The following is an 11265-nucleotide window of genomic DNA, read 5'->3' as shown; positions in this document are numbered from 1 at the left end:
GAGTAACCCACACCGTCTTCCCTCCTCATCCAGTGTCTTAAACTATTCATTGGTACACATCGTTGCTTTGTTTATTTGTACTTTCTCACAGGGGCTTACAAGGACTGCTTAAGGTTCAACCTCCCTCCCCCACACTGTAGTTGTTCAAATATCCTGTTAAATCACAGATCTAAAGCAAAGACGCTTATTTGTGGCATTCTGGGTACCAGACTTTGTCCTCAGACCCTTGCAACTTTATTCCTCTGAGTATACTTACAGCAGTTGCTACTGTATCACTGCATTTATAGTTTTACTTATTCATTCATTCATTCATCTATTTATTTGTTCATCTATCTATTTATCTGTCCAGCTATTTATCCATCCATCCATCTATCTATTTATTGAGGCAGGGATTCACACAGCCCAGGCTGGCCTGGACCAGTGTGGCATAGGATGACCTTGAACTCCTAATCCTCCTGATCACTTCCAAATGCTGGGATTACCAGCGAGCACCGCTACACACTCCTCTCTGGAAGTAGGATTTGTGTCCCTGTTGAATCTTTTTTTTTTTTTTTCTGTCTGGAGATGTTAAAATGAAATTGCAAGCATGAATAAAGTTTTAAGACTTGAGGAAGCGGGCGTGTGTTCCTTCAGAAAAAGAACTCAGATGCCCAAGAGGGACTGAGGGCCAAACAGCAAGTAGGGGGCACATTGACTTCAGTTTGGCATCTGATTTTTTTTTATTGCCCCCACCTCTTCCCTGTCCTACGACTCAGGCGTCTTGAGTCCTCCAGGACGCCCGGCGGCGCCCGAGGCTGCAGAGGGCGTTGCGACGCCGCCCGACGTCGCACCTTCGGCGGCTGCGCAGTACGCACGTCAAAGCCGGGCTCGAGCCGGAGCTGGGCGCGGGGCGCCAGGAGCCGCGCGGCCTGAGAGACTCCGAGGCTTCAGTAGCCGCGCGAAGGCTGAGGCGACCTCAGAGGCGAAGGCGGTGCCGGGCCTCAAAGCCACAGCCGCAGCCAGCCCAAGCGCAGCAGCGCGGCGGCCACCGCGGGAACCCCCTGGGCCACCGTCCGCCCGCGCAGCCGCCGCCGCCGCGGGAGCCCGTCGCCGGGAGCAGCTGCGGGCGGAGGACAACGGAGGGCCGGAGCGCCCGAGCCGCGCCGCGGGGACCGAGCGAGCAGCCCGAGGCGGCGGCGGCCGAGGACGGGGACGGCGACGACACGGAGAGGGAGCTCCCTGGCCCGGCCCAGCCCCGTGAGTGACCCCTCCGGCCCGGCCCTGCTCGCGACGCGGACGCCCGCCGGCTTCCGCCCGGCCCGCCTCCATTTTCCCGGGTGGTGGCGGCGGCGGCGGCGGGAGCGGCCCGGGTCAGCCGGAGCCCCGGGCACCGCCCCTGTCCTCGCCGGTGCTAGGTTCCCGGGGCCTGCCGGCCGGGGCTGCGACTAACCCGGGGAGAGCTGGTCCGGACCAGCTGTCACTCCCGCCGCGCCGGGGACTTGGAGCACCTAGCCCCCGAGCCCCACACACCCTCCCTGTTAGCGGGACGCAGGCACTATCTTTGTAGGGACCCTTGCAGGAAAATGCTTAACTGATTTCTGGCTAGGAATTGTGCGCTCGGCGCGTTCCCGGATTCGGTTGGAGCAACCCAAAGCGCCGACTGCGTGCCGGTGCCGTAGCGACTTCGAGGTGAACCCAGCCAGGAGGTGACCTCCCCCGGGGAGCTTTTAACGTTGTGATGTGAGAGATAAGACCGGGTACACAAATAACCACGACACCAGGCAGGAGGGGATAGATAAGTCCTGTTTAAGAACTACCGACTGCTGGAAAGGTGCTCGGGGAAGACCTGACCTGTCGATCGTTTGTTTCCGCCTTCCCACGAATCTGGGAGGTTGCCTGGGTGAGGCGGTGCTAAACCAGGTCTAGAAGACTCGATTGGATTTGGGAGGCGAAGGAGGTTGTTGAGAAGGGCGTGGAGGGGCAACCGAGCAGTAGAGGACAAAGGTACAAAGAGCATGGGAATGTTGCTAATTCCATCACCGAGTGCCGCGGTAGGTGGGGTAGTCTGAAGAGGCAGTTGGGGGTCAGATCTTTGAATGGCGTGGAGGAGCTGTTTGAGCGACCTTCCACGGGAAACTTAGAACTCATTTTTCAGTGACTCATGAAGCCGGAAATGTATGCTAGGGCATATTAAAGGCGCTCTCATGAAAGACAGGCGAGCAGAGAAGGCCACAGTCGTTGACATTGTTCCTTAAGTATTAGGCAGTTTGAGATGGATTTTTGACAGTTTCCGAGGTGTCTAAGTACATCTGTGTCCAAGCCAAGGAAAATACCTTTTGCCGAAATTGTCACTAGATACGCGCTTGGTAGAAGTTATGGAAAGAGGTCCCTAAATTTACCTCCTCTTCGCACACAAGGAGTTTGTGCTGGTGAGTTCTTTAAAATTGCTTCAGAACTTCTGGGCCTCCGTGTTGGAATTGAAATTTAAACTGCTAATTTATAAAAATCAAAAAAAAAACCTGTTAGCAATTGTCTAGACAGACAGTTGGACATACACCCTTTGCTGAAAGGGTAAGTTTTTTGTTAGTTTTTAGTTATGAAAATATTGGATAGCCAGAAGTGAAAGTTGTTAAGCTCTATTTCATAGGTTAAAAAAAAAAAAACCCAGCAAGTAATTAGCAACTGCTAGAAGCCTACAGTATACGACTTGTGGAATTAACTTAGAACTTAATACTGATTTTGTAAACTCTTGTATGAACAAGGAAATACCTACTTTTTTCAGTTTTACATTTTTCTTTACCAAAGTAAGTCACAATCTAGCTGATGCTGGTGGTGTACACTTTTAGTTCAGCAAGACTTGGGAGGCATACTGAATCTCTGAGCTTGAAGCCAGCCCAGTCTGCAGAAGGAACTGCAGACCAGATAAGATACACAGTGAGACCCTGTTTTGTTTTGTTTTGTTTTTTAAGATATGCTCTTTGAAATGTGGAAGTAAGAGTCCATCTCTCCTTTCTCCACTTCCCTCCTCTCCCTCACCCTGCCCCCATCTTTTGAAACAGGGTCTCATTGTGTAGCTCAGGTTCTTCTCCAATTTGCCATCCTTCTGTTTTAGGCTTCCAAGTGCTAGGATTACAAAAACAACTAGTTTTTTTTTTTTTTTAAGTTATCTTCTTAATCTTACCTCTTAGATTTTGTTGCTGTCAGAATTTTTGCATATTTCCTTTTGTTCTTTTTCTATGTCTATTTTCTTTATGTAAAGAGATACACTGTGTGTATTTATTTATTTTTTTATTGGCATTTTGAGACAGAATCTTACTCTGGCTCAGGCTGTCCTGGAACTTGCTGTGGAGGCCAGGCTAACTTCAAAACTCCAGATAGTTTTCCCGACTTAGCCTCCTAAATGCTGGAATTGCAGACATGAGCCAACAACACCAGTATGGAAGTTTCCCTACGTGTTTTGTTTGCATTGTTATTTACGGTTTCTTGTTGGGAGTATATTATTAGCTTCTCTTCAAGGTTTGGGCGCATTGCTGCTTACTGAATATGTTTTCGTTTGGCAGAATGCATGTATCTGATTATGAGGGATGAAGGAGAGCACACAGCAGGTGCTTTTAGAAGGGCACTTGAGGGCTGGAGAGATGACTGGAGAGTGAATGTTGCTCTTGCAGAGGACCTGAGTTCTGTTCTCGTTGTGTTTTCAGAATCCAGTTCGGTTCTGTACAGCTCCAGCAGCTCCATACACTCCATGTTCACATACCCACGTGTGTACACAATTAAAAAGAAAATTAAATGAAGGGCACTGTGAAAAGATTACATTCATGGCTGATATACTCTCTCCTGTACACTATAATGTTGTAACCCTTCCTACCCTCTACCTACTACTAAAATATGGTCTCTGTACTAGGGCTATCCGCGGGGGTATGCTTTTTAATCATGCCATTAGAAAGATTCAGGCTGAATATATTTCTTTTTGCTGGCACACAAAATTTAGTGAAATGATATGCTGTCATTACAAGGGAGCTTTTTTTTAATGTACCTTAGTTTAGTTTATTGGCATTTTAGACTGTAGGTCCTTGTATTAAATCAGCTATTATTCCTTTTGTGTTTTGCTGTTTCTTTTTTGAACAGTGTAGAAAATGAGATGATGAAGTAGACTATATTTTTTGTTGTGTTTTTTATTCCATACTGGCCTTGAACTCAGATTTACTTACCTCTGCCTACCAAGTGCTGGAATTAAAGGAATACACCACCACCCAGCTTTGTTCCTGTTTTTTTGAGTCAGAGCCTCATTCAGTACTTCATACTGGCCTAAACTTAACTTTGTAGTTTAGGCTGGCCTAGGATTTGTGGTAGTCTTTCTGCCTCAGCCAGATGCTGGGATTACAGATGTGTGCCACCACTGCAGACTTGAGTTTTCATAAGATTAATATGAAATAGTTTGAACAGTCCAGTTACTTACTGGGTTTGGTTTTATAATTTGTCTTATGTGAATCTTTATTGTATATTGCAAAATGTATATGCTGTATAGCATCTTTGTTATTTTCTAATACTCAAAAATTTTCTTTTGGCCAACTTTTGTTAAGTATGGATTTTTGTAGCATTTGCTGTGTTCTACCAAGGGCATAATTTTCCTGAGAAGTTGATCACTGACTGTTGATACTTGTCCTGCTGGCTCTATAAATAAAAGTATAGATGTAGACAGACAAAATCACACTCCCCTCCCCACAAGCATAAAAGAGAAAAGAGATAAAATCTAGCGATAAACCAGAATTTCAGGTGGCATTTTTTGGGTACCATTATTGATCTTTTAAATCTTACCTCTTAAAAAAATCCATTTGCCTCTTTTTCATGGGTCATTTTAATAAGGTGTTTGTTTTTTTATCATAGATAACATGAATAGTAGCAAAATTTTTATTTTTGTAGACAAAATTTCTCCATGTGATAAAGTTTGGGAAAATGAAATCTCCATGGATCCCTGAACTAGGTTACTTCTGACTTTGGATGCTTTATTCCAGAGGTGTGAAGATGCTGTATTTGTGTCTGTGCAAAACAAACCAAGTAGCTGAATTTTCACAAGGGTATAATTACTCTGTTCTTTTGTCAGAGAAGACTGATAGTCAAACCTTTAGTAAAAGAATGTGTGAGCCAGGCGGTGCTGGTGGTGGTACACGCTTTCAATCCCAGCACTTGGGAGGCAGAGGCAGGAAGATCTCTGTGAGACCAGGCCAGCCTGGTCTACAGAGCAAGTTCCAGGACAGCCAGCGCTGTTACACAGAGAAACCGTGTGATAAACTTGTGTGATTTTATTTTTGTGTTTTTTGTTTGTTTTATCTGGGGTCCATGTATGTAGCCCATAAGAACCTCAAATGGTCCTTGCGCTTCATCCTCATTTGAGTGCTTGGGTTATAGACATGTTACCGGTACAGCATAGTGCCTAGCTAGGATAATCTTGTATGGAGCTTTATTTAGTTTCGTTTGTTCTTTTGAGAATGGGTTTCTGTATGTAGCCCTTGCTGTTTTGGAACTCTAGACCAGCCTGGCCTCAAACTCAGCAGAGATCCTCCTGCCTCTTCCTCCCTAGGGCTGAAACAAAAGTTAAGTGCAGGAGCCACCACACCTGGTTTTATCACTGTCTCAATCTAGTGGTTGTGCTGAAGAGAACACATGGCATTGCTTATAGACTAGTCTGGGAATAAAAAAAAATGTTTGGTTTCTGCTTCTCAGACCATCCAAGATTATGAGAAGAGTTATTGAGATTCTTGGTAACAGAGTTTAGATTGAAGGTTAATGGCTCATTGCCATCAGCATTGTGTGTGCACAGGCGTATGTGTTGTTGTGTGTAGTCCTCTGCCATTTTTATCTTACAGAACTTAAGTTTTTGCTGTCATTTTAACTTTCCCCAGAAAGGAAGGGCAGAGGAAGATAGACTTGTGGTCTATAACAGCTGTAAATTTCAACTGGCAGAGGAAGGGAGAATGGCATGCAGAGAATTGCAAGAGGTCAGTCAGGTGTGAAGTAGCCGCAAAGGAGAGTGGTAAGGCCTACCCAGGCCATTTATGGTGACTGTATCCATCACATACCGATTCCTTGAGTATTTCTTCTAACTTGAGACCTTGCCACTCTTGAGTCCCATACCCAGTGTATTGTTTTAAGCTGTAGGTTTATGTTTGCTTGTTTATATGTATATGTTTTGGGGGAAGTGGGAGACAGGGTCTCATTGTGGACTAGGTTGGCCTCCAATTCACTGTTATAACCCAGTCTAGCTTCCAGTGTACGATATTCCTCAGTTTCTTAGGTACTGGCTGGCTTACAGGCATGCACTGACACACACACACATTTCCAGTGCCTATTACAATGAAAGGAAACCTAGTTAACCAGTGTTTAGTGGCACCTTTTTTTTTTTTTGAGCAATTATTCTTTGGTGCATTATTCAGTGGGTATATTGTTGACTAAGAAAGTACAGTAATGTTAAAACATGGATTAATTTTATAATTTTGATAAAATGTTTGCCTGAGAAACAAAACAGGTTTTGTGACTTGGTTGATACTTTATAGCTTTGTCTAATGGCCCATAGCTTGCCCTCTAACAAGGTGCTGTTAATTGTATTGGTCGTAGTTCTTCCCCCCAAACGTGCTGTATTAAGCACAGGAAAACAGCCTAAACAGGTTGTGGTTTATAAATCTATGTTGGCCCACTCTTGGTCTCTGGGATTTGGAGGACAGGACTAATCTCAGGGTTAAAAGTGTTGTGCTTGGATTGGGATCCTTACCTCTCCTTCAGTGGGTTCTATTACTCCAGGCAAGTTCCTGAACTCCCTTTTAGCTTAGATTCCTCAGATAGGAATGGTAGGACTATATCTGAGAGTTGTAGGGATAGTGGCCCTGGCACTTAATAACTGTCCAGACATCATAAGTTTTGTGATGCTAATAATAGAAGAAACTTTAGAACTTCAGAAACAATCTACTCAGAATGGTTCTTTCTGCGGATGGAAACACTGAAGCCTGCTCTAACTGGAGGCAGTATTTGGTTAATTTTGCAGGTAGGGTTTTCTTCAAAATCTAGCCACTTGCCCAGGGTTGCTCTACAGTTTATAAGTTATGGGGTTGGCTGGAGCTAGGTATCTTTGTTCTTCATGTAGATTGTATGAGTGAAATTTTTGTACTTTATGCAGTAATATCTTTTGAACCTCATTATTTTAAATGACAATAATTGTATTCAGTATATGTTAAATGGCCTTTGCATTTTTTTTGTTTTAGCATAGAAGGGTTCATAATTTTGTTTGGGATGACAGTATGAAGATTAAAGGTGAAATAGAGAACCAGGGTAGACGAGCAAAGATTACTACATAAACTTTACATGGTTACTGTTACCTGTTGACACATTGGACAAACCTCTAAGGTGAGTAGTGTTGTCTCCATCATTACAGATGCGAAACCAAAGTGGAGCCTTAGACCTAAGGGCATACAAATACTGCAACTGAGCTGGGATTGGAAACCAGGTCCACTCCACTTCAACACAGGAGTTCTCTGGACTGAGCATTACTTCATCATCTGAGCATTTTTGTGTTAGTGTTCTAAAATGGTTTATAAAGGCAGATGAGGATTTTTAATTGATTTCTAAACAATAGCCACATGTTATAATCCCAAAAATGATGGTTTGTTTTAAATGCTTTAGTTGTATAGTCATAATTGCTCAGTAGTGTATAGTTTAGTTTGGCCAGTGGATAGTGTTTATTTTTTATGTTACTCCTACTGTGAGGATGAGAAGCATGTGGGCAGTAGGCAGGGCTGGGTTCTGATGGGATGACTAATGGTGTTGTCACTCTGGGTCAGTCATCCTTGATTCCACTAAGAGGCCTAGGTTGGAAACTCCTCCAGTCTGTATTGCCCCTATTTTCTGTAATCGTGTTGTGGGGGTTTGGCTTACCTTTCTTTCCTGTAGGGTTTTGTTTGTGGTGGTGAAGGCTGTTTCTTTATGAGAACTTGAAAGCATGTGACTGACTGCACTTGCACATTTTTTTCTCCCAGTTGGTCAGGTGCCTGGAATTATTTCACACTGTTTAAGTACTCTGAGTAGGGTAAAGGTGTACAACAAAAAAAAGTCTATTTTGTAATTCGTAGTTACAAAATGTTGAGAACTAATGTTAAATGGTAATAAAGTACAAGTTTAATAAGTCAGATAATGATTAGCAAGTTCTCAAAGCCTCCCTCCCATGAGTTGCTTTGTCACAATTGTGAAGTCCTATTAGCTGTTTGGGGGAAGGGAAACACATGAACCAAAGGCAGTGAGTGGAAGGAAGGACCAGACCTGGAGAGTCAGGTTGGAGGTAGCAGTTCCTAGCAGATGTCTCCTGATGCTCTACCTGCACTAAGCTTCTGCGCCATCTGAGCTACCACTCCTTGCCTATCTAGGATTATAACAGTGGCCAAGTAACAACTCCTCAGGTAGCTTTTGTTTGATTCACATGCTATAAACTTTCTGCTAAATACTGTTTTTAAATGCTGGCTTCAAGAATTTATTGATCCATCTAATCAACCCTTTTCTGCTGTAATGGCAAACTATCGTCTAGATAGGTACTCATGACAGGCAGGCAGGAATTGGCTCACCAGTACAATCTATGCAGATCTTCTCACTCTCACCCCATTACAAGATCCCTTTATCCTTTGTTCAGCCTTTATGAGTTATATTAGGTATATAAGTTGTTTGGAATTGAAAGTTTTGGGGTTTGTTCTTAACTTTTGAAAACTGGTTTTTTTTTGTTGTTGTTGTTGTTTTTTGTTTTTTTTTTTTTTTTTTTTGCTTTGTTTTGTTTTTTGAGACAGGATTCTCTGTATAACAGTCCTAGTTGTCCTGGAACTCACTATGTAGACCATGTAGGCCCCACAGAGATCCTTCTCATCTGTCTCCCAAGTGCTGGGATTAAAGGCATGTACCACCATGTCTGGCTTGGAAAACTTTAAGGTATCTTCTTGCTTCCCTTTGTATTTTTAGGGAAGAAAACGTTTCTGTAAATAATAAATGATCCAGGCATATGCTAGTGTGATAATATTTGTAGTCAGCCGAGATGAACTGCTTAACCAAAGGACATTTTCCTGTTCACCTGTCCTTGCTGTATTTGCACTGGAAAGTGATTTACATCATAGAAAAGATTGTAGTAGAAAGGTAAAGGATCCCGCTTTCCTGGTAAGCTTATCAAGTTGTGTTTTGTGGAGTATTATTAGTTTTTGATAGTAGCTCTGTAATTTGGGTCTTTTTAGGGGAGGGAGGCAAAGTCTCATGTCCAGGCTGGCCATGAATTTTCTATATAACTGAGGATGGCTTTACAGTCTCCATTTTTCTGCTGCTGTTTCCCAAGTGTTGATTATAGGCATGTATTCCAGTTTGTTTGTTTTGTTTTAGTGATTGATCCCAGGGCTTCATGCATTCCAGGTGGATACTCTACCACCAGGCTTTATCCTTAGCCCTAGGTTTTTAATTTTAACAGTGATTATCTTTTCTGTAGAGCGTGTCAGAGAAAAATAGTGCACATTATGACCCTTTCCAAAGACACCATAATGGGCAGCACTTCCCAGCTTGCTGAGGTTTCTTGATCATAGTGTCCCTTTCCCTGGGAAGATCCACAAAGACCTTAAAAGAGAGGTTCCAGTGGAATAGTTTGAGAAATGTTCACTTTGCACACTTAATGGTATGGTTTTCATAGCATTATTTCCTGGTAAAGATGTTAGCTTTTTGGTTTTGTTTTGTTTTTTAATGGGAATCTTGCTTTGTAACTGGCTAACCTGGAACTTGCTAGGTAGACTAGGTTGGCCTAGAACTTTGGCAGTTTTAGTTTCTTACTTCCCGAGGGAGCTTTACACACCCATCTGAGAGAGGATAACTTTTTATCAGAATTAATTTTTGTCTTGAAATGAGTATTTTTGCCTGCATGTATGTGTACCATATGCATACTAGTACCCGTGGAGGCCAGAAGGTATCAGATCCCCTAGAACCAAAGATACATGCGGATGCTGGAAACCAAGGCCTGGTCCTCTGGAAGAACACTGTCCTGTATCTGCAGCCCATGAAGGAGAGCTCTTACTCTATATGATGCTTTCCAGTATTCTAGATTTGTTAATGCTTGTTAAAACTATTAGGAACAATTTACTATGCAGTTTGAGATACATTTTTAAGTTACATGGGTTATAAACACAGCCGATAGAAAAGAGTGAGGCTGTACTATAGAGACAGTTCTGTAGTGAAACAGTTGAAAAGTTGAAGGCCTTGAGAAGGTTACATGCTCCTGGCGATCATATTGTAGGCCCATTCTTCCCTATTTTCTTGTTGGGAGATAGTAAGAGTAGACTGCTGTCTGTAAAGACGCTGTAAAGGTTCAATAAGAAGGTGTGCACAGTATCTGGCATGTTCCAGGTTCCTAGTACATGGTAGCTGTTATAGTGACTGAGGCTCTCAGAGCTCTTTTTCTCTGCCATATATACTTTCAGAAATATTTGATGACTATGGAAATTCTTTAAGTAAGCCTACTCTTTGATCTGTAGTTGAATGTGTCATTTGCTGTGATGTCAGCAGAAAGGACACACTTAAAAGTTTTACCTCCTAGTTACGAGCTTTATGGTACAGTATTGCACAACTAAAAAGTTTTTCTTTTACACAATTCCTTAAGTAGGCATGTAATTAAATACAAATGTATCCATACTAGCCCAGCATCATGGTGCTTGCATGTAATCCTAGCTCTCAAGATATTGAAGCAGGAGACAGGTTCACACATTTGAATTTAGAGGTTGCATAGTGAGACCCTGTCTAGACAAACAGTGTGCATGCTTGCAACAGTGATTAGTTTCTTATAGTTTTCTCTCTTTTTTAATGATTTATCTATTTTTATCTTACGTGCATTGCTGTTTTGTCTGCATGTCTGTCTGTGTGAGGGTGTGTGCCCCCCCACCTTAATTGACAGGATTTCATGGAGGTGTGATGGTTCCAGCCATGTGGCAGGTAGTAGTTGAATCATATTTGTGCATGTGTCTGCAGGTGCCAGGGAGGCCAGAAGAGGGTGTCAGATCCCCTGAAGCTAGGATCCTCTGGAACTGGAGTTACAGTTGTAGCTGCCATGTTGGGAATTGAACCCAGGTCCTCTGGAAGAGCAGCCAGTATTAACCACCAAGCTATCCCCGACCCTGTTTCTTTTAGTTCTAATTCACTAAAACAAAAATAAAAGTTGATGTTTCTTATTTTATCCCCATTTCAATAGGTTATTTTTAGTTCTCCTATTCTTAATATTTCTACTATCAT

At 43.0% G+C, this 11265-nt stretch overlaps 1 protein-coding gene across 2 annotated transcripts in view; it reads left to right on the top strand.

Moving 5' to 3' along the window:
- Window positions 1-873: 873 nt before the first annotated feature.
- Cab39 (calcium binding protein 39) overlaps window positions 874-11265 on the top strand; it is a 76681-nt gene continuing 66289 nt past the window's right edge. Inside the window, exon 1 of one of the 2 annotated variants that reach the window (XM_038340044.1) lies at window positions 874-1236. The gene's annotated coding sequence lies outside the window, so the exon portion shown is untranslated. Of the gene's footprint in view, window positions 1237-2389; window positions 2409-11265 lie in introns of those variants that run through there. The other variant, XM_038340045.1, reaches the window with a different exon arrangement.

This window comes from Arvicola amphibius, chromosome 8 (assembly GCF_903992535.2).
Source record: "Arvicola amphibius chromosome 8, mArvAmp1.2, whole genome shotgun sequence".
NCBI lineage: Eukaryota > Metazoa > Chordata > Mammalia > Rodentia > Cricetidae > Arvicola > Arvicola amphibius.
This window is presented reverse-complemented; position numbering and strand designations above follow the sequence as displayed.